Source organism: Planococcus citri, chromosome 1 (genome assembly GCF_950023065.1).
Source record: "Planococcus citri chromosome 1, ihPlaCitr1.1, whole genome shotgun sequence".
Classification (NCBI taxonomy): domain Eukaryota; kingdom Metazoa; phylum Arthropoda; class Insecta; order Hemiptera; family Pseudococcidae; genus Planococcus; species Planococcus citri.
In genome coordinates this window covers 4,112,972-4,138,202 of record NC_088677.1, presented here as the reverse complement: position 1 = coordinate 4,138,202, position 25,231 = coordinate 4,112,972, and the positions used below count along the sequence as shown (strand labels likewise).

General features: G+C 31.9%; 1 protein-coding gene across 3 annotated transcripts in view; it reads left to right on the top strand.

Moving 5' to 3' along the window:
- LOC135845430 (uncharacterized) overlaps positions 1 to 25,231 on the top strand; it is a 517,543-nt gene that overhangs the window by 282,408 nt on the left and 209,904 nt on the right. The window lies entirely within an intron of this gene.

Genomic DNA, 25,231 nt, shown 5'->3' with positions numbered 1-25,231 from the left:
CAGTATAAAGTAGCGACAAAAAATTTTTATGACATCACTGGTATTGATTAAATACCTGAATGAAGCTATTCTACATAAGAAGGAAATGAGCTCTATTAAATTGGATGCGGTGTTATGACATAAGTATTTGTAGGTACCTATTCGTGTTCAGAAGTTTCGATTCGTACATGAAAACAATAACGTCAGTATTCCTACAGTATCAAAGCAGATTTATCTCAAATATTGTAAAAAAAATGTTTTTGCAAAAAAAAAAAAAAACATGAAAAAGTGTTGGATGAGGTACTGTAACACTCGAGGATAAAGGTTTCACACTTTCGATGTTCTTTCATGATAATAAATAAGCTTTTGATTAGAATCAAATTTGACATTTATTGATGATTAGACTTATGTACATATTTTATCTTGGATCAAACAAAGCGATCATTTCTTTAAAATTATAAATAACCAGATCGATAAAGCAATGCTACTTTAACTTACTTACTCCATATTGTATGTCAAATTGTACAATTCCATCTGGGTTTAGCGCGGTTTCATAAGACTTGGCTTTCACTGTAGGTATTTCTTGTTTAGTTACTACTGAATGCAATTTTTGAGCACATAAGCTGCTTTCCATCCTCACCTTGGAGGAGGGGGTGGTGGCCTTCCTTAAAACGCGTTTTTCAGGGGTTTTAAATTTCAAACCGATTGATTTGAAACTTGGTGTGATGTAAAAGATACTGCTGTTTGATGACCCTGACTTTTTTTACCCCAACAACTCTAAAATCCATCTCAAAAACATCAAATCAATCACTCGGGAAGTCCAAACTATTGGGGAAAAAGCTAAAAAAAAAAAGATTTTTATATTTCTCATTGTGTTTTCTATGACTAGCAATTTTTTCAGAATTTTTCAAATGGTGGCCTCTGCTCCATGGCCATAAAAATCCATTTGAAAACATGTTTTCCTGCCTATAGTGGCCAATTTTGGCCGAAAATTTTATTTATGTGGAAAGTAGTCAGTTTTGGTGTGAAATATCTTTTTCTCTCGCAGTGTATCATCAAAGATACCGAACCATACCATCAACTTGAATTTGGATCAAATTCGAAATTCATAAACTTTTTCTGATTTAAGTATCATTCTTATTTAAAAAATCGGATCGCACAATTTTCAGAATCCCTGCCCTGCACCCACAGCTGAAAATATTATTCTCTAGACTGATATGAACTCAAAATTCCAGATGAGGTACCTAGCTATCTACCTATCACATTGTCCTAAAATTATGAATTACCTAATACCTAATTAAAAATTATAAAATATAAATAAGTAATAAATCAATTATAATTATAGAAACTATGAAATGATTACGAATCAATTACTTATTTACAAAATACCTAGGTGATTTACAAATTGCAAATTTATTAGGTCCCTGCCTACATATTATGAAATAATGATTTGCAAATTAATAAGTGTCTATAACAATTTACAAAATCATTATGAATTACAAATTACTTACTAAGAGTGATTGAGGTGCGCAAATCTTTAATTGCGTCTTCATGGGATCCGGTGAGCCGCGAAGTATCGCATGTCGATGAAGTACATAATTTCCCAATAAGAAATTTATGTACCTATCTTGAGTTGAAAGCTGGACTACAATATGTTAAAATACAAAAAACTATCTTGAGGAAGTTCGTGAATTTTTTTCAAAAGTTTCCCATGGCTGGGTTCTTTTCCTCAAATTTGTCAAAGTCATGTGCCATTTTTACCCATTAATGAGACTACATACCTATTTCGGCCTGTGTTCAAAGCTTCCAGGACCAATGTTAGCCGTTTCTTATGAAGTCTAGAGTTTGAAAACAAATTACGATATCAATAGAAAACGCTTTTATGTATTAAGTAGATACATATGCCATTCATAAAGCTCTGAAATGCAATAAGTACCTAAATTTGACGACTTCTGTTTTGTAAAGACTTGGTAGGATGTTTGATTTTGCCATGAATGATACTTTAGTTCATCGAAGGTGCTTGGCCAATGCCAATTCTACATTCCACTTCCTTTCATTCACTCAAGATAATCTTTAATGAACATTCATATAGATTGGTTTCATCCAAAAGGAAATCCAAAATCACTTAATGGAATGATGTGACGTATGAAACATTTTTTTTTCTTTATTGGTGAATACTTTTGGACAACCAATATCATTAAAACAGCGTTCCTTCAACTTTCGTAACAACCCTCGTATTTCGCGGGATTCTGTAGATTTCTGCTGCTTTTCATTGTTATTTTGCCACAACAGATGTTTTTTTATTCTGAACCACAACATTCCAGTTACTTTTTCTTTCTGGATTACTTTGAAGATTTGTTTCCATTCGAGGAAATAACCAATATAGAATCATCTTACTGCTAAGTTTCTTATGTAAATGGGGACTTCGGATTGGTCTCTTTTTTTGAATCCCTTCATTCCAAATACTTCAACTCAAAATCCTCTCCTACTCCAAAATTTTTTCATTTTTTCCTAATTTTTCAAAAGAGACCAAAATAGGTTCACATGTTTCCTCCGTTTTCTACACCGCCAAGGTCTTCTTGCCTGGAGTTTAACTCAGTGGCCCATCATCATTATAAAGTGTATAACATAAAAGAAATACGAAGAGATCGGGAATTAACGATACGTTTTGAAATTACATATTTTAAAGAATTCTCCTTTTGATTTTTATGTAGTGTGGATACTTGGGAAATTAATTATTTACCTAGCCATAAATTTATGTTTACCACACAAAAATTTGACCAACTGGTTTGTGCCACCTAATACTTATATATGTACTTACATTTATGTGACTTGCTCTCACAAAATTGACCGCTTCGACGATAAAAAGTTTCCAAAATAATGACGTTTAAAATAAAATTTATGGCCGGGTTCAAAGATCAGATTTTTGAAAAAAAAACACCATTTTTTGAAACTTAGTCGAAATGATCCATTTTGTCAGAGCGAGTTGCATACGCTAAGATTTACACCATTCACATCTTCAACATAACTAATGGCTTGCCGTTTAGGACTTTTGATGTTTATTATTTAAAAATTTCCTCTGGAAGAAAGTAATTAGGGTAGTTAGAATAGAATAGATGTAGATCAAAGAAGTAGGTACTTGCGTAAAAAAACCAATAGTCACACAGTATGTCAAAGCGATAATTTCTTTATGATCACAATAACTGATATCGATAAAACAATCATTCAACTTACTTACTCCACTTTAATACCTGCAACCAAGAACATAAATTTTGTGAGAAATTGAAGTACATAATAATTCCTTATCAATTGATATATAAAATGTTGGCTTTCATGCTTAAAAAAATAATTGTATTACTTATACTCAAATTTTTGTTTGCCGTTGCGTTTATTTTGGGTTTCCTCTTGATTTTTAGTAGATAGGTAGGTAAATCACGAAAAGTATGCGCTTACAACACCATGTTATAAAAATAATTCTTTACTAATGAGATGAAGCATATTTTCAAATTGTTTTTCTGCTTTATGTTCTGTTGGAACATTGTGTGACTTGAAGTAAAAGTTGAAACAAATATTGAAGTTCTATAAGTCACTATTCATAATTTTACAATTTTTTAATCAACCTAAGTACCTAAGTATTAAACTTAATGAGTTGAAAAACGAAACAAAATAACAGAAAAATAAAATGATAAGTATACCTAACGATATTTTGTGTAACAAAATAAGGAAAAAATAACGGAACTAAAAAATAGTTTCATCAATTCTGAAACAAAACAATATAACGTAGAGAAAAAAAATTCTATGAAAAAGTGCTGGAGCTACTGTGACACTCAAAGATAAAATTACACAGTTTTGATGTTATTTCATGATAGGTATATAACACTTGATTAGAATCAAAATTGCCATTTATTGACGATTACTGATTAGAGATATTATATACATATTTTATCTTGGATCAAACAAAGTGATCATTTCTTCAAAATCATAAATAACCAGATCGATTAACTTACTTACTCCATATTATATTAATGACGCGATTTCAGCGAAATTATAGACATCTTCGATTTTTTCCGGCTTGTACCAAGGGGGTAAATTTTTTCCAAGACGGAAAATATGTACTTACCTAGGTAATTGTATCTAATTAAAATGAGTACCTATAGAAAAACTAATTAGGTACATACAAAGTACAAATTATAAATAAATATTTGAGCGTGAATCAAAAAATAGTTCAGTAGGTATACAATTACAAAACAAGTATTCATGAGGACCCTATGACATTGTCTTAAAATTATGAATTAATAGATACATAATTACAAATTATAAAATATATATAAGTAACAAATCAATCATAAAAACTATGAAATGATTACGAATCAGTTGTTTACAAAATAGGTGATTTACAAATTGCAAACTATTAGATCACTGCCTGTACATATTTTATCTGGGATTAAACCAAGTGATCATTTCTTTAAAATCATAAATAACCAGATCGATAAGGCAATAATTGCTTCAACTTACTTACTCCATATTAATGCATGTACAAATACAATGTAGCTATAATTATGTACTTTCCATGTTTTTGAGCACATAAGCTGCTTCCCATCATCACCTTGGAGGAAGGGGTGATGGCCTTCTAGGCTTCCACAAAACGAGTTTTTCAGGGGTTTTAAATTTTAAACCGATTGATTTGAGACTTGGTGTGATGGAAAAGATACTGCAGTACAATGACCCTGATTTTTTCTCACCTTGACATCCTCTGTTTAGTAAAGGGGTAGGATGTTTGATTTTGCCATAAATATGCCTCCACTCGCCAATGATACTATAGTTCATCAATGGTGCTTGGCCAATGCCAATTTTACATTCCACTTTTCATACACTCAAGAAAATCGGTAATGAACGTTCATATATCGCACCTCGGGAGTTATAAGGTCACATCTCAAAAAAAATTGATTTTGATGTTTTTGCATTTTTGGGGTTTGCATGACCCCCTGCAACCAAAAATAACACTTTGAGTCGGGTATGCTGCTTAGATCATGTAAAAAATGCAAAGGGCCTAACTCAAAATTTCCACAACATTGCAAGTTGTTTGGAGTTATAAGGTCACATCTCAAAAAACCCCTCTTTCTTTGAGTAAAATTCGCACATACAAAGTGTCAGAAAACAGTTTCAATGGTTTTGAACGTTTTTAAGATGTAAAATGATCACAAGGAGTGTATTTTTGGTAGGTTTGTTCCAAAACAAAAAATTTTCAAACTAGAACATTTTTCAGGAATATTAATTTGCATATATATTGAAATTTTAGTTTTTTGAGAAAAACTCAAAAACTAAGCACTCTAGAAAAAAACTAATGACATTATGTCGATTGGAAATTTAATTCTCTACAACTTTGTTATCATGAAATTTTTATTGGACGCTTTTTTCCGCCTCCAGATCACTTTTTATGAAAGGTTATAACTCAAAATGTTTTCCAAACATTGAAATATTTCCTCTTTAAGAGTTTATTTTTCAAAATATTCTTATGCTAAATGAAGGTAGGATACCCAATCTTCAAAATTACATGCTATTCATTCCTCACAATTGATTATAAGTGGATGAAAATAATGAATCAAGTTTAAAAAAAAAAGAAAATCACTCTCCTGTAAAATTTCACATTTTTGAGATGTGACCTTATAACTCCCGAGGTGCGATATGTACCTAGATTGGTTTCATCCAAAGGGAATCCAAAATCACTTAATGTGATGATATGACGGACGTATGAAACATTCTCTTTCTTTATTGGTGAATACTTTTGGATAACCAATATCATTAAAACAGGGTTCCTTCAACTTATTTTTTATAGTGAGTATTTCGTGGGATTCTGTAGAATTCTGCTGCTTTTTGTAGGTGTTTTGTCACATTAGATTCCATTTGTATAGAGGATTTTTCAACTCTAAAAATCAGAACAAAATTTTTTTATATGTATGTACTTATAGGTAGGTAAATCACGAAAAGTATGCACTTACAACACCATATTTATGTTGAGTATTCATTCTTCTAACAAATCCATGAATTGAATTGAAGTGAAAGTTGAAACAAAATATTGAAGTTCTAAAAGTTACATCCATAATTTTACAATTTTTAATAAACCAAAATACTTTAATGAAAAACGAAACGAAATAACAGAAAAAAATCTTGCGCAGCACGCAAGATCAACCGTCTTTTCCCTAGCACACATTGGTAATTTACAAAAAATTACGAGTAATTTACTAAGAATTGCTGGTACTGGTAATTTACCAAGAATTGCCAGTAAATTACCAACCAAGAATTACCAGTAATTTACCAACGAAGAATTACCAGAAATTTACCAACTAAGACTTACGAGTAATTTACCAAAAAATACTGGCAATTTACCAACCAAGAATTACCAGAAATTTAATTTACCAAGAATTACCAGTAAATTACCAACCAAGAATTACCAGTAATTTACCAACGAAGAATTACTAGTAATTTACCAACCAAGAATTACCAGAAATTTACCAACCAAGAATTACGAGTAATTTACCAAAAAATACTGGTAATTTACCAAAAATCATTGGTAATTTACTAAAAACTACCGGTACAATTACCAAAAAGCACCAGTAATTTATTTCAAAAAAATTATCAAAAGTTACCTGTAATCAGCTAAAGTTATGCGTTTTTTACCAAAAATTACAAGTAATTCACCAAAAATAACTAATTATTTTATTTACTGAAAATTACTATTAATTTACCAAAAAAAATTATCAAAATTTACTGGCCAATTACCAAAAACTTTACGTTTTTTTAAAACAAAAATTACCAGTTATTCGCCAAAAATAACTATTGACTTGCAATTCGCGATTCCAATACTAGAAATTTTGAAAAATTTTGATTTTTGATTGCAAAAAAATTATTTAGGTACTTAATATACCAAAAAAAATTATCAAAAGTTACTAGCTATTCACCAAAAACTTTACGTTTTTTTTAAACGAGTATTACAACCAGTTATTCGCCAAAAATAACTATTGATTTGCAATTCGCGATTCCAATACTAGAAATTTTGAAAAATTTTGATTTTTGATTGCAAAAAATTATTAAGGTAATATTAAAAAAATTAAAAGGATGAAATTTAAAAAAAAATCAGTAAAAAAAATCGACAAAAAATTTTCATCTCTTGACTCACGCGGGGTTCGATCACCCGACCTCGCTCCGGCGCACCAATCTTCAACCTACACACCCTAACCACTCCATCAGTTTGTTGGGAAGGAGCCATTTTCGAGATATAAGGGTTTACAAATATTTCAGCTTATCCATAACGTTGAAACACACTTAAACGTTCATATCTCGTAAACGGCTGAATCGATTTCGACCAAATTAAAAATTTCTCTAGTTCAGTATCACAGCAATATTTTGCCATCATCAGTTTCGACTTAAAGTTCGGAGCTTTTGAGTTCAGCGTGACACAAATTTGTACATAAATTGATATATAAATAGATTTAAACTTAGTCATTGAGGTGCCCGTTTTAAGTATACGTAGTCATTGTGGTGCCCGGTTTTGGGCTTGTGGCGCCCAAATCGGGCACCACAAGGTCTTTTTATATAAAACGATGCAGAATCGAGTGAAATGCACTCTAAGGTGAAAAAAAAATTTTTGAGGCAGGCACCACAAGTACCAAGTTTATGTATCGGGCACCTCTATGACCAACTATGATGAAAAATCCAAACTGCACCAAAACACCTTTATCATACATATATATGTGATCCTCTATGTACGCGGGCACCACAATTACCATAAAAGACCCGGGCACCACAAGATACTAGGTACGTGTATTCATAAATACATACATACATACATATGTATATAAACTTATCTCGTTTGGTGCCATACGTCTTATCGTGATCAGCACACTCCAAAACGTCAAGAAAACCCACCCCCACCCAAATCCCGAACCTTCATGACAAATACAATACCTTCACTTTTCGTGCGAAAAGTCGGCAAAATGAAATACTTAATATAATAACGATAAACCAAAAAAGTAACATAACGTAATTTTCTGCGTAACAAAATAATGAAAATATCACGAAACTAAAAAATAATTTCATCAATTCTGAAACAAAAAAATATAAAGTAGCGGGAAGAAATGTCATGACATGACTGGTATTGATTAAACAGTATCTGAATGAAGCCCTTTGAAGATGGAAATGAGCTCTATTTTAATAATACCTAAGTACTTACCAATTTACAAAATCAGTATGAATTACAAATTACTTACTTACTTCATGTGAGGATGATTCTTATTTTCCTTGGGTTTGAATGGAAATATTTTCAAATGTTTAAATTTGTTTCAAAATTTGAGTTAAAAGCTGGGCTACAGTATTTTAAAATACAAAAAACTATCTTGAGGAGGTTCGTGAATTGTTTTCAAAATTTCCCCATGGCTGGGTTCACTTCCTCAAATTTTTCAAAGTCATGGGCCATTTTTACCCATTCATGAGGCTAATTTGGCCCATTGATTTTTTTTTTCATGTGAAGTGTGTGTTCAAACCTTTCTGGACCAATGTTAGCTGTTTCTTGTGAAGTCTAGAGTTTAAAAAAAAATTACGATATCAATAGAAACTGCTTTTACCTATTTATTATTTATATGCCATTCATAAAGTTCTGAAATGCGATATATCATTTGACAACCTCTGTTTAGTAAAGGGGTAGGATGTTTGATTCTGCCATGAATATATCCCGTACGGAAAAATACTATGGCGAACTATAGTATTTTCGCGAACTATAGTTAACTATAGTAACCATGAATTTTTTTTTCAATATTTTGGACAATTTATTGGCTTATAATTCCTGAAAACACACAATTTATCATTGCACTGATAAATTGTGTGTTTTCAGGCATTGTAAGCCAATAAATTGCCCAAAATATTGAAAAAAAAATTCATGGTTACTATAGTTAACTATAGTTCGCGAAAATACTATAGTTCGCCATAGTATTTTTCCGTACGGGATGCCTCCACCAATACTCTAATTCATCGATGGTGCTTGGCCAATGCCAATTTTACATTCCACTTCTTTTCATACACTCAAGATAATCTCGCACCTCGGGAGTAATAAGGTTACATCTCAAAAAAGTGAAATTTTACTGGAGAGTGATCTTCTTTTTTTTAAAAACTTGATTCGTTATTTTTATCAACTTATAATTATTTGTGAGGAATGAATAGCACCTCATTTTAAAGATCCGGTAGCCTACCTTCATTTAGCATAAGAACACTTTGAAAAATAAAATCTTAAAGAGGAAATATTTCAATGTTTGGAAAACATTTTGATTTATAACCTTTCATTAAAGTTGATGTGAAGGCGAAAGGAAGCTTCCAAAAACAAATTTTATGTTAAAAAAGTTGTACAGAATCAAATTTCCAATCGACGTAATGTCGTTCGTTTTTTTCTAGAGTGCTTAGTTTTTGAGTTTTTCTCAAAAAACCAAAATTTCATGATACGTGCAAATTCATTTTTCTGAAAAGTGATCAATTTAAAAAATTTTTCCGTTTGGTACAAACCAATAAAAAATGCACTCCTTGTGACTATTTCTAACTGACAAACATTCAAAACAATCAAAACTATTTGTTAACACTTTGTAGGTATGCACGAAATTTGCTCAAAAAAGGTGGAGTTTTTTGAGATGTACCCTTAGTAACTCCAAACAACTTGCAATGTTGTTGGGATTTTGAGTTAGGCCATTTGCGTTTTTTACAAGATCTAGATAATGTTCCCAACTCAAAGTGTAATTTTTGGTTGAGGGGTGTCATACAAACCCCAAAAATGCAAAAACGTCAAAATCAATTTTTTTTGAGATATGTGGTGGTTTAACCTTATGCTGTTTTTCTAAATAGGTATAATGGCTTGAAATAAAGTAATAATTCCCTTTCAATTATGTAATATAAAAAATTTTGGTTTTCATACTTGAAAAAATAATTGTACTACTTACTCATAAATTTTTGTTTGCCTTTGCGTTAATTTCAAACTAGCTACTCCATATCCCTCCTACTCTAAACATTTTTCATTTTTTTGCCTAACTTTTTGAAAGAGATAAAATTAAGTACCCACACAATATTGTAAAGTCTTCTTGCCAGGAGTTTAATCCAGTGATCCGTCATCATAATAATGTGCACAACATGAAAGAAATTAGAAGAGATCGGGAATTAACGATACGTTTTGAAATACGTATTTTAAAGAATTCTGCTCTTGATTTTGTTTATATAAGTAGATAGGTAAATCACGAAAAGTATGCACTTACAACACCATATGTTATAAAAAGCATTTGTCGCAGTCCATTCCTCAGGTTTCTTATTTCAAGTTCTGTTGGAACACTGTTTGACTTGAAGTGAAAGTTGAAACAAATACATACTTATTGAAGTTCTAAAAGTTACATCCATAATTTTACAATTTTTAATCAACCAAAGTACTTTAATGAAAAACGAATAAACGAAATAACGGAAAAATGGAATAATAATATAATAATGATAAACAGAAAAAGTAACATAACGTAAATTTCTGTGTAACAAAATAATGAAGAAATAACGGAACTAAAATGACTGGTATTGATTAAACAGTACCTGAATGAAGCCCTTTGAAGATAGAAATGAGATCCATTTTAATAATGTATTCGAATCGGAGGGGACGAAGATCTGAAATGTTATGGCATCATATTCGTGCTCAGGAGTTTTGGTTCATACATATGAAAACAACAACACCAATATTATAAGTATCAAAGCACAATTTACTTATATCGCAGAAAAAGTGAAGCAAATGTTTGTAAAAAACCAACGAAAAAGTGCTGAAAGCACTCTGTGATACTCGAAGATAAACGTTTCACAGTTTCGAGGTTATTTCATGATATGTAACACTTAATTATGTAGTAGAATCAAAATTGCCATTTATACTGAAACAAAGTGATCATTTCTTCAAAACCATGAATAACCAGATCGATAAAGCAATAACTGCTTTAACTTACTTACTCCATATTATATTAACGAAAATACAAATTATTATTGTTTTCTAGGCTGCTTTCTATCCTCGCCTTGGAAGAGGGGGTGGTGGACTTCCACAAAACGCATTTTTCAGGGGTTTTAAATTTTAACCCGATTGATTTGAAACTTGGTGTGATGGATAATACTGGAGTATAATGACCTTGATTTTTTTTTTACCCCAACAACTTTAAAATCCATCTGGAAAACATCAAATCAATAAGACGGGAAGTCCAAACTATTGGGAAAAAAGCTAGCAATTTTTTCAGCATTTTTCAAATGGACGTGTTTGCTCCATGGCCATAAATCCAATTGAAAACATGTTTTCCTGCCTGTATAATGACCTGTTTAGGCGGAAAATTTTTTCTGTGGAAAGCAGTCAATTTTGGTGTAAAATATATTTTTTTCTCGCAATATATCATCAAAGACACTGAACTATACCATCAACTTGTACTTGGATGAAATTCGAAATTCATGAACTTTTTAAGTACTTGTTGGATTTTTTACCATTTTCAACGTGTATTTACTCATGCGTACTTATAGGCGGACGTTTGCGTACTAATAGGAAGGTACCTTCCTATTAGTACGCATTTGAGTTGCCCTCATTTTTGCGTTATTACAAAAAAGCAGCAATGGGAAGCTCAAAAGTGAGTAAGCAGTTATGTAGCCAAGGGTTCAAAGTTTATGTGTACAAAATTTCATAAATTTTTATGCACAACTCTGGGAGCTGGAGCGTCTCAAACCTTAACCGCGTACTAATAGGCGGTCTTACCTTATGTAAAGAAATCCAACAGTCACGTTGTATAAATTGTTCAAGCTATAGCTAATTCTAAATAATCAAACAACTTCATGGTTCAACTTATGTACCTAATTAGATCGTAAAAGCGATCATTTCTCCATGATCACAATAACTGGTATCGATAAAACAATTATTCAACTTACTTACTTACTCCACTTTAATACCCATACTATCATTAATTTTACGCTGTGATTACAATTTATTATTTTCTTGGTGATGGGTTAAGCAGCTTTTGTAAGTACCTAGTAGGTACATATGTATAAGGGCTTGGATTAAAGTAATAATTCCCCATCGATTGATATAAAAAATTTTGACTCTCATAATTAAAAAAATAATTGTATTAATTACTCAGAAATTTTTGTTTGCCGTTGGGTTAGTTTTGAATAATTACTACTCTACCTACATTTTGGACTCCAAACTCCAGAATCAAGATCACATCACCTTGCAGATTCCATACATACCTACTCCATTTCCCAACTTTCACATCGCTCCTACTCTGCTCCTCTCCATCCCTCCATTCCGAATACTTCTACTCCAAATGCTTTCGTACTCCAAAATTTTTTCATGTCTGGCCTAATTTTTTGAAAAAAACCAAAATAGGTTCACATGTTTCGTCCATTTTCTACGCCGCCAGGGTCTTCTTTCGAGTAGTTTATAACTAATAAAGTGCAGAACATAAAAGAAGTACGAAGAGATCGGGAATTACCTACCTAACGATACGTTTGGAAATACGTATTTTAAAGAATTCTCCTCTTGATTTTTTTTATATAAGTAGATATGTAAATCACGAAAAAAGTATGCACTTACAACACCATATGCATTTCTCTCCATTGTTCATGCTTCTGGTTTTAAGTTTTATTGGAACACTGTTTGACTTGAAGTGAAAGTTGAAACAAATATTGAAGTTCTATGAGTCACCATCCATAATTTACCAATTTTTAATCAACCAAAGTACTTCAATGAAAAACGAATAAATCAAATAACAGAAAAATGGAATTATATAATAACAATAAACCGAAAAAGTAACGTAACGTAATTTTCTGTGTAACAAAATAATGAAAAAATAACGAAACTAAAAAATAATTTCATCAATTCTGAAACAAAAAAATGTGAAGTGGCGAAAAAAATTTAATAATATGACTGGTATTGATTAAACAGTACCTGAATGAAACCCTTTGAAGACAGAAATGAGCTCTATTTTAACAATATGTATTCAAATCGGAGGGGACGAAGTTCTGAAATGTTGTGGCATTGGCATCATATTCCTGTTCAGAAGTTTTGGTTCATACATACAGACCTAGATGAAAATATCAACACCAATATCATACATATCAAAGTAGATTCAACTTATATCGCAGAAATAGTGAAAAAAATGTTTGCAAAAAACCAATAAAAAAGTGCTGGAAGCACTCTGTGATACTCGAAGATAAAGGTTTCACAGTTTTAATATGTAACACTTGATTAAAATCGCCATTTATTGAAACAAAGTGATCATTTCTTCAAAATCATGAATAACCAGATCGATACAGCAATAACGGCTTTAACTTACTTACTCCATATTATATTAATGCATGTAGTCATGTGTGTAGTACCTGTACCTATGTAGTGCTGCTTTATATGTTTTTTAATGTGGGTACTTCTTGTTTAGTTAGTTACTACTGAATGATAATTTCTGAGCCCATAAGCTGCTTTCCATCCTCACCTTGGAGGAGGTGGTGGTGGTGGCCTTCCACAAAACGCGTTTTTCAGGGGTTTTAAATTTTAAACCGATACCTACATTCATTTTTTTCTGTGGGAAGTAGTCAATTTTGGTGCAAGTAGAATATTTTTATCCTCGCAATATATCATCAAAGACTCCGCACCATACCATCAACTCGAATCTGAATGAAATTCGAAATTCATCAACTTTTTCTGATTTTAAGAATCATTTTTAGGCGATTTAAAAAATTATATCGCACAATTTTTGGAACCCCTGCCCCCCCAATTGCATTCATAGCTGAAAATATTATTGTCTAGACTGATACTTGTGAACTCAAAAATACAAGATAACACAAGATTCCAGCGAAATTAGAAATCTTCAATTTTTTTCCTGTTTGTACCCAGAAGGTAAATTTTTCCAAATAGGAAAGTATGGAAAAAATAATTAGGTACATACAAAGTATAAAATATAAATGAATAGGTATTCGAGCGTGAATCACAAAATAGTTCAGTAGGTATACAAATAACAAGTACCAATGAGGTACCTTTGACATTGTCGTAAAATTATGAATTAATACCTAATTACAAATTATAAGATATAAATAAGTAACAAATCAGTTATTTTATTTATTTGTACATCTTACGATAAAAACTAGGTATGAAATAATTACGACAAATTACCTATTTACAAAATTGGAGATTTATAAATTACCAAATATGAAATAATGATTTGCAAATTAATAAGTACCAAACATTTTACAAAATCATTATGAATTACAAATTACTTACTTGATGAATCTTATTTTTATGGTTTCATAGTAGAAGAGTTTTGATAATGGTTCGTATTTCTTTCAAAATTCGAGTTAAAAATTGAACTACAATAGGGTAAGTGCAGGTAATATGGGGTACATAAGTTCAAACTCTTCCTGAATGGAGAGAAATTGATGAAAAATGAAAATTTTTGCGACATTTGAAAATTCAAACATTTACCCATCTGTGATAAAAATTGTGGCCACTAAAAATCATTTTTACTATTTTTAATTTTTTTTTGAAAAAAAAGTTCAAAATCGACATTTTTGAAAAAGTGCAGGTAATATGGGGTACCAATAAAAACTACAATGAAATGACCTTTGAAAAGCCAAACAAAAATGTTTTCCAGTTTTTACATTTATTTCACGCACAAACCATGGTTTCCCATGATTTTTTTCATAATTTTTTGATTTTTCGAAAAAATTGTTGAAAATTCACCAAAAAATGGCAGATAACATGAAGTATTTGTAAAAATGAAAATAAACGAATAAAACAAACAGGAAAAATTATTTTTATTCATAATTTTTACATTTGTTAGTGTTTTGGTTCAGAATATGTCAAAAATCTGCAAAAAAACAAGGTACCCCATATTACCAGCATGTGAAAATTTTAACGCCAAAAATGTTCTATTTTTTTTTCAATTCAAAAAAACGACTCACTGAAAAAGTAAAGTATGAAATAGATAGTAAAATCCTGGCTCTTTCCGACACACTACTTGAAATTTCAAAAAAATATGTATTTTTCGCGAAAACGTTCAAAAAACTTGACGTATCTGTTTTGGGGTTGCATGAAAAAGTCACCACCGACGAATAAAAAAGAGTACACGTGACCAATCGCCTCCGGGTCTGATCAGATCATCTTAGAATCATTTAAAAACACTCCTTAAATTTTTTCCTATTGGATAGCACCCACAGAATACGAAAAAAGCGGGTACCCCGTATTACTAGCAACCCCATATTACCTGCTTTTACCCTACCTATTTTTAAAATACAAAAAACTATCTGGAGGAGGTTCGTGAATTTTTTTCAAAATTTTCCCATGGCTGGGTTCTCTTCACTCTTCATCAAATTTTTCAAAGTCACGGGCCATTTTTACCCATTAATGAGGCTACTTTGGCCCATTGACTTTTTTTATTCAGGTAAAGTTGGTGTTGAAACCTTCCTGGACCAATGTTAGCTGTTTCTTATGAATTCTAGAGTTTAATAAAACATTACGATTTCAATATAAAATGTTTTTGATTCATAAAGTTCTGAATCTGAAATGTGATACTTATATTTGACAACCTCTGTTTAGTAGAGGGGTAGGATGTTTGATTTTGCCATAAATATTCCTCCACTTTCCACTGTTACTCTAGTTCATCGATGGTGCTTGGCCAATGCCAGTTTTACATTCCACTTCTTTTCATATGTACGTTCACACAAGATAATCTTTAATGAACATTCATATACCCAAGTAATTACCTATGTAAGGTGCACCGGGGCAAGTCAGAATGATTTTTCGCATTTCAGTAAAAAGGGTAGTTAGGATAGATGTAGATCAAAGAAGTACTTGCGTAAAGAAATCCGATAGTCACACAGCTTAAATTGTTCAACCTAATTAATTCTAAATCCTCAAATAACTTCATGGTTCAACTTATGTACCTATAATTATATCGTCAAAGCGATCATTTCTTCATGATTAGAATAACTGGATCGATAAAACAATCATTCAACTTACTTACTCCACTTTAATACCTACAACCAGAATAATATCCGATTTTTCTGTATTGATGGGTTATGATGCTTTTGCAAGCAGCTAGTAAGGACTTGAATTAAAGTAATAATTCCCTATATATTATCGATTAATATGAAAAATTTTGGTTTTCTTACTTGAAAAAATAATTGTAAGTATTACTTTACCACAAATTTTCGTTTGCCGTTGGGTTAGTTGTGTATTACCTAACACAACTATACATATATCTACATCTACTCCAAACTCCAGAATCCATGATCACTTACTTTTCAGATTCCTTACATAGGTACCTACACCACTTTCAAATTTTTACATCGCTCTTACTCTGCTCCTCTCCATCACTCCATTCCAAATACTTCTACTCCAAATCCTCTCCTATTCCAAAATTTTTTCATTTTTGCCCAATTTGTAGAAAGAGGCAAAAATATAGGTAGGTAAATCACGAAAAGTATGCGCTTACAACACCACATATTAGTATTATAAAAATCATTGTTCATATGGTGATTGTTTTTGTTTTCTGTTTCAAGTTCTGTTAGGACACTGTGTGACTTGAAGTGACAGTTGAAACAAAATACTGAAGTTCTATACGTCACTATCCATAATTTTACAGTTTTTTTAATCAACCAAAATATTAAACTTAATGAATTGAAAAACGAAACAAAATACTTAACAAAAAAATGAAACGATATAACGATATTTTGTGCAACAAAATAATGAAAAAATAACGGAAATAAAAAATAGTTCCATCAATTCTGAAGCAAAACAATATGAAGTAGAGAAAAAAATTGTATGACATCCCTGGTATTGATTAAATACTTGAATGAAGCTCATTGAAGATGGAGAAGAGATCTATTTTAATAATTCATTAAAATTGGAGGGGGTGTTATGACATCATATTCTTGTTCAGGAGTTTTGATTCATACATATATTATGGAAACAATAACTCCAATATTAGGTATACCTATACAGTATCAAAGCAGATTTATCTCAAATACCCATAGTAAAAAAAAACTGTTTTTGCAAAAAAAAAAAAAAAAACATGAAAAAGTGCTAGAGGTACTGTGACACTCGAAGATAGAGGTTTCACAGTTTTGATGTTATTTCATGATGTGTAACACTTGATTAGAATCAAAATTGCCATTTATTGTAGATTATTCTGTATGGATGTATTTTTTCTTGGATCAAACAAAGTGATCATTTCTTCAGAATCATAAATAACCAGATCGCGATAAAGCAATACTGCTTTAATAACTTACTTACTCCATATTGTACAATAATGTACAATTGTACATGCACGGAACACCGACCATGGTTTCATCGGCTATTGCCTTTCATGGTAGGTATTTTTTGTTTAGTTATATCTACTACTGAATGATGGTATTTGAGCACATAAGCTGCTTTCCATCATCACCTTGAAGGAAGGGGAGGTGGTCAGGTGGTCTTTCGCAAAACGCGTTTTTCAGGGGTTTTAAATTTTAAACCAATTGATTTGAAACTTGGTGTGATGAAAAAGATACTGCAGTATAATGACCCTGATTTTTTTTACCCCAACAATTCTAAAATCCATCTCGAAAACATCAAATCAATGAGGTGGAAAGTCCAAAGTATTGGGTAAAAAGCCAAAATAAAAAAATAAAAAAATATTTTCTATGACTGGCAATTTTTTTCAGCATTTTTCAAATGGTAGCCTCCGCCTTCATGAGCATAAAACCATTTGAAAATACATTTTCCTGTCTGTATTGTGGCCAATTTTGACCGAAAATTTTTTTCTATGGAAAGTAGTCAATTTTGGTCTAAAATATTTTATCTAGCAAGCCCACAGACCTTCAGGTGAATTTTTTATGGGGGGGGGGGGTTGTTGTTGATTATCTCCCAGGATTTGATTTATCAACAAAAAAAATGTATGTATATTATACATTTCAAGTTCTACATTAAATTAGCCATGACTTTTGTATAAAGATTTTTTTCATAAGACCAACAGGAATGGAAGTAGGACACTCCTGAGGAAAAAACTATTGAAAAACTGTAATTCTTATCATTTTTTCATGGATCAAACTAAGCGATCAGTTCTTCAAAATCAGAAATAACTACATTGATAAAGGAATACCTACTTTGACTTACTTACTCCTTCTTATTAAATAATAAGTACATGTACAAATACTTATTCAGTTATTCACGGTGATGTACAGTAAACAAGTCTATTTTTTTTCATGTCACCTATGTAGGAACCTATCTCTTGTTTAGTTACTACTGAATGATTATTTTTGAGCGCATCAGCGCCTTTCTCCATCCACACCTGGGAGGAGGAGTAGGTGGTCATCCACAAAACATGTTTTTTAGGATTTTTCAGTTTTAAACTGATTAATTTGAAACCTTGTGTGATTATGTACCTAATTAGATCGTCGAAGCGATCATTTCTTCATGATCACAATAACTGGTATCGATAAAACAATCATTCAACTTACTTACTTACTCCACTTTAATACTTATACCCATAGTATTTTCGATTGTATACTTGTATGAAATTAATACTTCCCCATCGATTAATATAAAAAATGTTGACTTTCATACTTACTTAAAAAAATAATTGTATTACTTACTTACTCACAAATTTTTGTTTGCCATTGCATTCAAATCCGGAGCCGTTGAGTTAGTTTTGAATTAAGTATACTCTATCTACATTTTGGACTCCAAACTCCAGAATCAAGATCACTTACCTTTCAGTTCCCATACATACTCCAATTCCCAACTTTCACATCGCTCCTACTCTGCTCCTTTCCATCCATCCATTCCGAATACTTCTACTCCAAATGCTCTCGTACTCCACAATTTTTTCATTTTTTGCCTAATTTTTTGAAAGAGATAAAATAGGTACACATGTTTCGTCCATTTTCTACGTCACCAGGGTCTTCTTGCCAGGAGTTTAACTCAGTGGTCCACCATCATCATAAAGTGCACAACATAAAAGAAATACGAAGAGATGGGGAATTGATGACACGTTTCGAAATACGTATTTTAAAAAATTCTCTACATTTTTTTTTATATAGGTATAGGTTAATCACGAAAAGTATGCGCTTACAACACCATATGTTATAGAAAGCATTCTTAAATAAAGTGTTGTATGCGTCAAGTTATCAGTTCTGTTGGAAAATAACGTGTGACTCGAAGTGAAAGTCGAAACAAATTTTTTAATCAACCAAAGTACATATTAAACTTGTTGAATTGAAAAACGAAACAAAATAACAGAAAAATAAAATGATAAGTATACCTAACGATATTTTGTGTAACAAAATAATGAAAAAATAAAGTGACTTAAAAATAATTTCATCAATTCTGAAACAGAACAATATAAACTAACGAAAAAATGTTTTATGACATCACTAGGTACTATTGATTAAATACCTGAATGAAGCTCGTTGAAGATGGAAATGAGCTCTGTTTTAATAATTTATTAAGATTGGAGGGGGTTTTATGACATCATAATCATGTTCAGGAGTTTTGATTCATAGCTACATAATATATTATGAAAACAATAACGCCAATATTATACAGTATCAAAGCAGATTTATCTCAGAAATAGGTAGTAAAAAAATGTTTTTGCAAAAAAACTATGAAAAAGTGCTTTAGGTACTGTGGCACTCAAAGATGAAGGTTACACAGTTTTGATGTTATTTCATGATATGTAACACTTTATTGGAATCAAAATTGCCATTTATTGACCATTACTGATTAGAGATAGTATGTAAAGTACATACCGATATGTTATCTTGGATCAAACCGAGTGATCATTTCTTCAAAATCATAAATAACCGGATCGATAAAGTAATAATTACTTCAACTTACTTACTCCATATTATGTACAAATACTATGTTAACATGTTTGTCATTATTTTTTTGTCAACTTACTTACTGCACTTCAATACCTACAACCAAGAACATAAATTTTGGAAGAGGTGTGATACTTTTGTGAGTAGGTATAAGGACTTGAATTAAAGTAATAATTCTCTATCGATTAATATATAAAATGTTGGCTTTCATGATAAAAAAAATAATTGTATTACTTACTTACTCACAAATTTTTGTTTGCCATTGCCTTCAATCCGCATTTGATATGACTCTATCTATCTACATCGAATACTCCAAACTCCAGAATCCATGATCACTCACCTTTCAGACTCTATACATGCTCCACTTCCCAACTTTCACATCGCTCCTACTCTGCTCCTCTCCATCACTCCATTCCGAATACTTCTACTCCAAATCCTCACCTATTCCAATTTTTTTTCATTTTTAGCCCAATTTTCAGTAAGGGACAAAAATAGGTATGGTACCTACACATGTTTCTTCTGTTTTTGTACGCCGCCAGGGAGGGCCTTCTTGCCAGGAGTTTGACTCAGTGGTCCATCATCAAGGTAATAAAGTGCACAACATACAAGAAATACGAAGAGACCGGGAATTAACGATCTGTTTAGAAATACGTATTTTAAAGAATTCTCCTCTTGATTTTTTTGTATTGTACTTATAGGTAGGTAAATTACGAAAAGTATGCGCTTACAACACCATGTTATAAAAAGCATTCTTTAATTTAGATGGGCATATATATTTTCAATTTTTTTTCTGCTTCAAGTTCTGTTGGAACATTGTGTGACTTGAAGTAAAAGTTAAAACAAATATTGAAGTTCTATAAGTCACTATTCATATAATTTTACAATTTTTTAATCAACCTAAGTAAGTATTAAACTTAATGAATTGAAAAACGAAACAAAATCACAGAAAAATAAAATGATGGTAACAAAATAATGAAAAAATAACAGAACTAAAAAATAGTTTCATCAATTCTGAAACAAAACAAAAGTAGAGAAAAAAAAATGCTATGAAGAAGTGCTGGAGGTACTGAGATACTCAAAGATAAAGGTTTCACAGTTTTGATGTTCTTTCATGATGCGTAACACTTGATTAGAATAAAAATTGCCATTTATTCACGATTACTGATTAGAGATATTATGTACATATTTTATCTTGGATCAAACAAAGTGATCATTTATTTAAAATCATAAGTAACCAGATCGATAAAGCAACACTGCTTTAACTTACTTACTCCTTATTGTATGTAAAAATTGTACAATGCTTCTAAATTTTGTATCATCAGATCTTGGCTTTCACAGTAGGTATTTTGTGTTTAGTTACTACTGAATGTAATTTTTGAGCACATAAGCTGCCTATTCCATCCTCACGTTGGAGGAGGGGGCGGTGGCCTTTCTTAAAACGCGTTTTTCAGGGGTTTTAAATTTTAAACCGATACCTACATTCTTCATTTGTATTTTCTATGACTGGCAATTTTTTCAGCATTTTTCAAATGGTGGCCTCTGCATCATGGCCATGAACCCATTTGAAAACATGTTTTCCTGCCTATAGTGACCAATTTTGGCCGAAATTTTTTTTCTGTGGGAAGTAGTCAATTTTGGTGTAAAATATTTTTATCCTCGCAATATATCATCAAAGACCCCGCACCACACCATCAACTTGAATTTGGATGAAATTTGAAATTCATAAACTTTTTCTGATTATAAAGAATCATTCTTAGATTAAGTACTTGAAAAATCGGATGGCACAATTTTTGGAACCCCTGCCCCCTCCCCCAATTGCATTCATAGCTGAAAATATTATTGTCTAGACTGATATGAATTCAAAAATACAAGATAACACGAGATTCCAGCAAAATTAGAAATCTTTGATTTTTTCCTGCTTGTACCTAGAGGGTAAATTTTTCCAAATGGAAAAATATCCAATTGTATCTAATTAAAATGAGTATGGAAAAAATAATTAGTTGCATACAAAGTACAAATTATAAATAAATATTCGAGCGTGAATCACAAAATAGTTCAGTAGGTACAAATTACAAAACAAGTATCAATGAGGTACCTATGACATTGTCCTAAAATTATGAATTAATATCTAATTACAAATTATAAGATATAAATAAGTAACAAATCAATTATTTTATTTATTTGTACATCTTACGATAAAAACTATATGAGATTAAGTATTACAAATCAATTTACAAAATTGGTGATTTATAAATTGCAAATTATTAGGTCGCCGCCTACCAATTATGAAATAATGATTTGCAAATTAATAAGTACCGAACAATTTACAAAATCATTATGGATTACAAATTACTTACTTGATGAATCTTATTTTTTTCCACGTGATGTGAATTCGCATTGTTAATACTGACCATTACTACTACTGCGTGCCAAATCCCACCTGTGAAAATGGCAGCCAAAAGAATCTGAAATCAAATGAAAATATTCCCATAAAGGCTCATTTATAATGGTAATAGAAATTCACAAAGAAAATAAATGAAAAAGTTGAATCTGTGGTTTTCAATAGAACCATTTATAATTGAGGAGCTGAGAATCAAAACTCACATTTGCCAAAAAAAAAAAAATACCGTTTTATGGCAGATTTGGATATACCGTTTTACACTCTATAATGTGACATATTCGGTTTTTTTGGATCAAAGTCATTTTGGTGTGAAATTCACCTTCAAAACCAAGGGTTAGAATCAAAACTCACATTTGCCATTGGCAAATGTGAGTTTTGATGAAAACTTCGTTTTGTTTGCAAAATTCCATAGGGAAAAGTTTGATAACAAGCTGAATTTTGGTACACGGGGTTTTTTTGATACGCTGAACACGAATTTGGGGTGTCCAGGTGAATCCGGTGTACGCTTCCCCCTTTTTTGTGGACCTTAAGCCCCCAAATTTGTTTTTTTGCGTTTAAGTCCGAAAATATGCAATTTTATGCAAGATTTATGTTTTTTGGGTCGCAGAATACGAATTTGACAATATTTTTTTTGTAGGGGTGGGGGATGAGGGGGTTAGGGGGGCGAGAAATTCAAAATTTGACTATAATGATGTGTGATATGTCGAAATGTATGTTTTTGAGGGTGTAGATCACGAATTTGACAATTTTTTTTTCGTATGGGTCAATGGTGGGGGCTGAGGGGTGAAAATGGTTAAAAATTCAAAATTTGACTATAATGATGTGTGACATGTCGAAATGTATGTTTTCGTGGTTGTAGATCACGAATTTGACAATATTTTTTTCGTAAGGGTTGATGGTGGGGGATGAAGGGGGTGAAAAATTCAAAAGTTGACCATAATGATGTGTGATATGTCGAAATGTATGTTTTTGAGGGTGTAGATCACAAATTTGACAATATTTTTTTCGTAGGGGTGAATTGTGGGGGATGAAGAGGGTGAAAACGGTGAAAAATTCAAAATTTGACCATAATGATGTGTGATATGTCAAAATGTATGTTTTTGAAGGTGTAGAAAAGGTGAAGGGTGGGGGATGAAGAATTTTCTATTGGAGAGCCGTCAAAGTCCCTGGAAGAAAAAATTTGTAACATTTAAACAAAATTCACCATGATTTTTCACTATAATTGACTGTTGTCGTCTCCGGGGCATTCGGGGGCAAAAATGGCAAATGACATCTTGAAATACACTATCTGAAGTACTAGCCCCTGGGATTTCCCGTGCATCTACGTGCAAAAATTTGTTCTATTCCTATTTATGTAGCAGAATAGGCAAAACACGGAGTTTTAACGTAAATTAAACCTCTATAATGACTTTATAACAAACTAAAATCGAGTAAATTGATGAAAATTACTCACTTTCAGTTGAATTATTCATACTTGGTACATTTCGACATATTACACATCATTATAGTCAAATTTTGAATTTTTCACCGTTTTCACCCCCTTCATCCCCCACAATTCACCCCTACGAAAAAAATATTGTCAAATTCGTGATCTACACCCTCAAAAACATACATTTCGACATATAACACATCATTATGGTCAACTTTTGAATTTTTCACCCCCTTCATCCCCCACCATCAACCCTTACGAAAAAAATATTGTCAAATTCGTGATCTACAACCACGAAAACATACATTTCGACATGTCACACATCATTATAGTCAAATTTTGAATTTTCAACCATTTTCACCCCTCAGCCCCCACCATTGACCCCTACGAAAAAAAAATTGTCAAATTCGTGATCTACACCCTCAAAAACATACATTTCGACATATCACACATCATTATAGTCAAATTTGAATTTCTCGCCTCCCTAACCCCCTCATCCCCCACCCCTACAAAAAAAATATTGTCAAATTCGTATTCTGCGACCCAAAAAACATAAATCTTGCATAAAATTGCATATTTTCGGACTTAAACGCAAAAAAACAAATTTGGGGGCTTAAGGTCCACAAAAAAGGGGGAAGCGTACACCGGATTCACCTGGACACCCCAAATTCGTGTTCAGCGTATCAAAAAACCCCCGTGTACCAAAATTCAGCTTGTTATCAAACTTTTCCCTATCGTCGTAATTAAAACAGTGAAAAAAAATTTGATTGCAAATCTTGGAGTCAAAACTCACCCAATTGACAAAATCGTAAGCGTTTTGCTAGCGGAACCTCGCGTATACCTCGCTGACTCGCGTTTATCTGGCGAATTTCTCGCGATTTCCAGCTAGCAACATTTCCTTCTTACGCAAATCAAGCAGTTTACTAGCGATTGTAAGCTAGCGTTTCAGATGCTCGCAAAAAGCTAGCGATCATCTAGCGCATTTCAGCTACTTTAAAAATGGTTAGATTTGCTCGTTTTATGCTCGCGAAAAGCAAGCGATCATCTCGCGCACTTGAGCTAGTTTGAAAATGCTTAGATTTGCTCGTGTAATTCTAGCGATCTGCGAGTGAATTTTTGCTAGCTTTCCTACTCATGACGCATGACGTCACAATCACATGATTACGGTTATAGTCTTTGTTTTCAAAGGGTATTCCAGAGTAAAATAGATGAAATGCCCCTGCCCTTGGATTTTTGAAATTTTAATGAAACATTGTTGGGTTCAACCCCCTCCCCCCATATTTACCACTCAAAATGCCGTTTTTTTCATTTTTTTATGCCTATTAACAATCAAGATTGCGAGGTACAATTTTGGAAACACGTTTTTTGGATGTATTCTTGACCCTCAGACATCATATACTATATTCGAAATTTTTTCTTTGGTGCGCCGTGGTGAAAACTTGGAATAATGTATTGTAGGGGGATGGGGGGTGAAATGGGAATTTTGAGAAAAATTATTATCAATGAGTAGGGTATCGTTTTCATATAATTCAATACCGCTG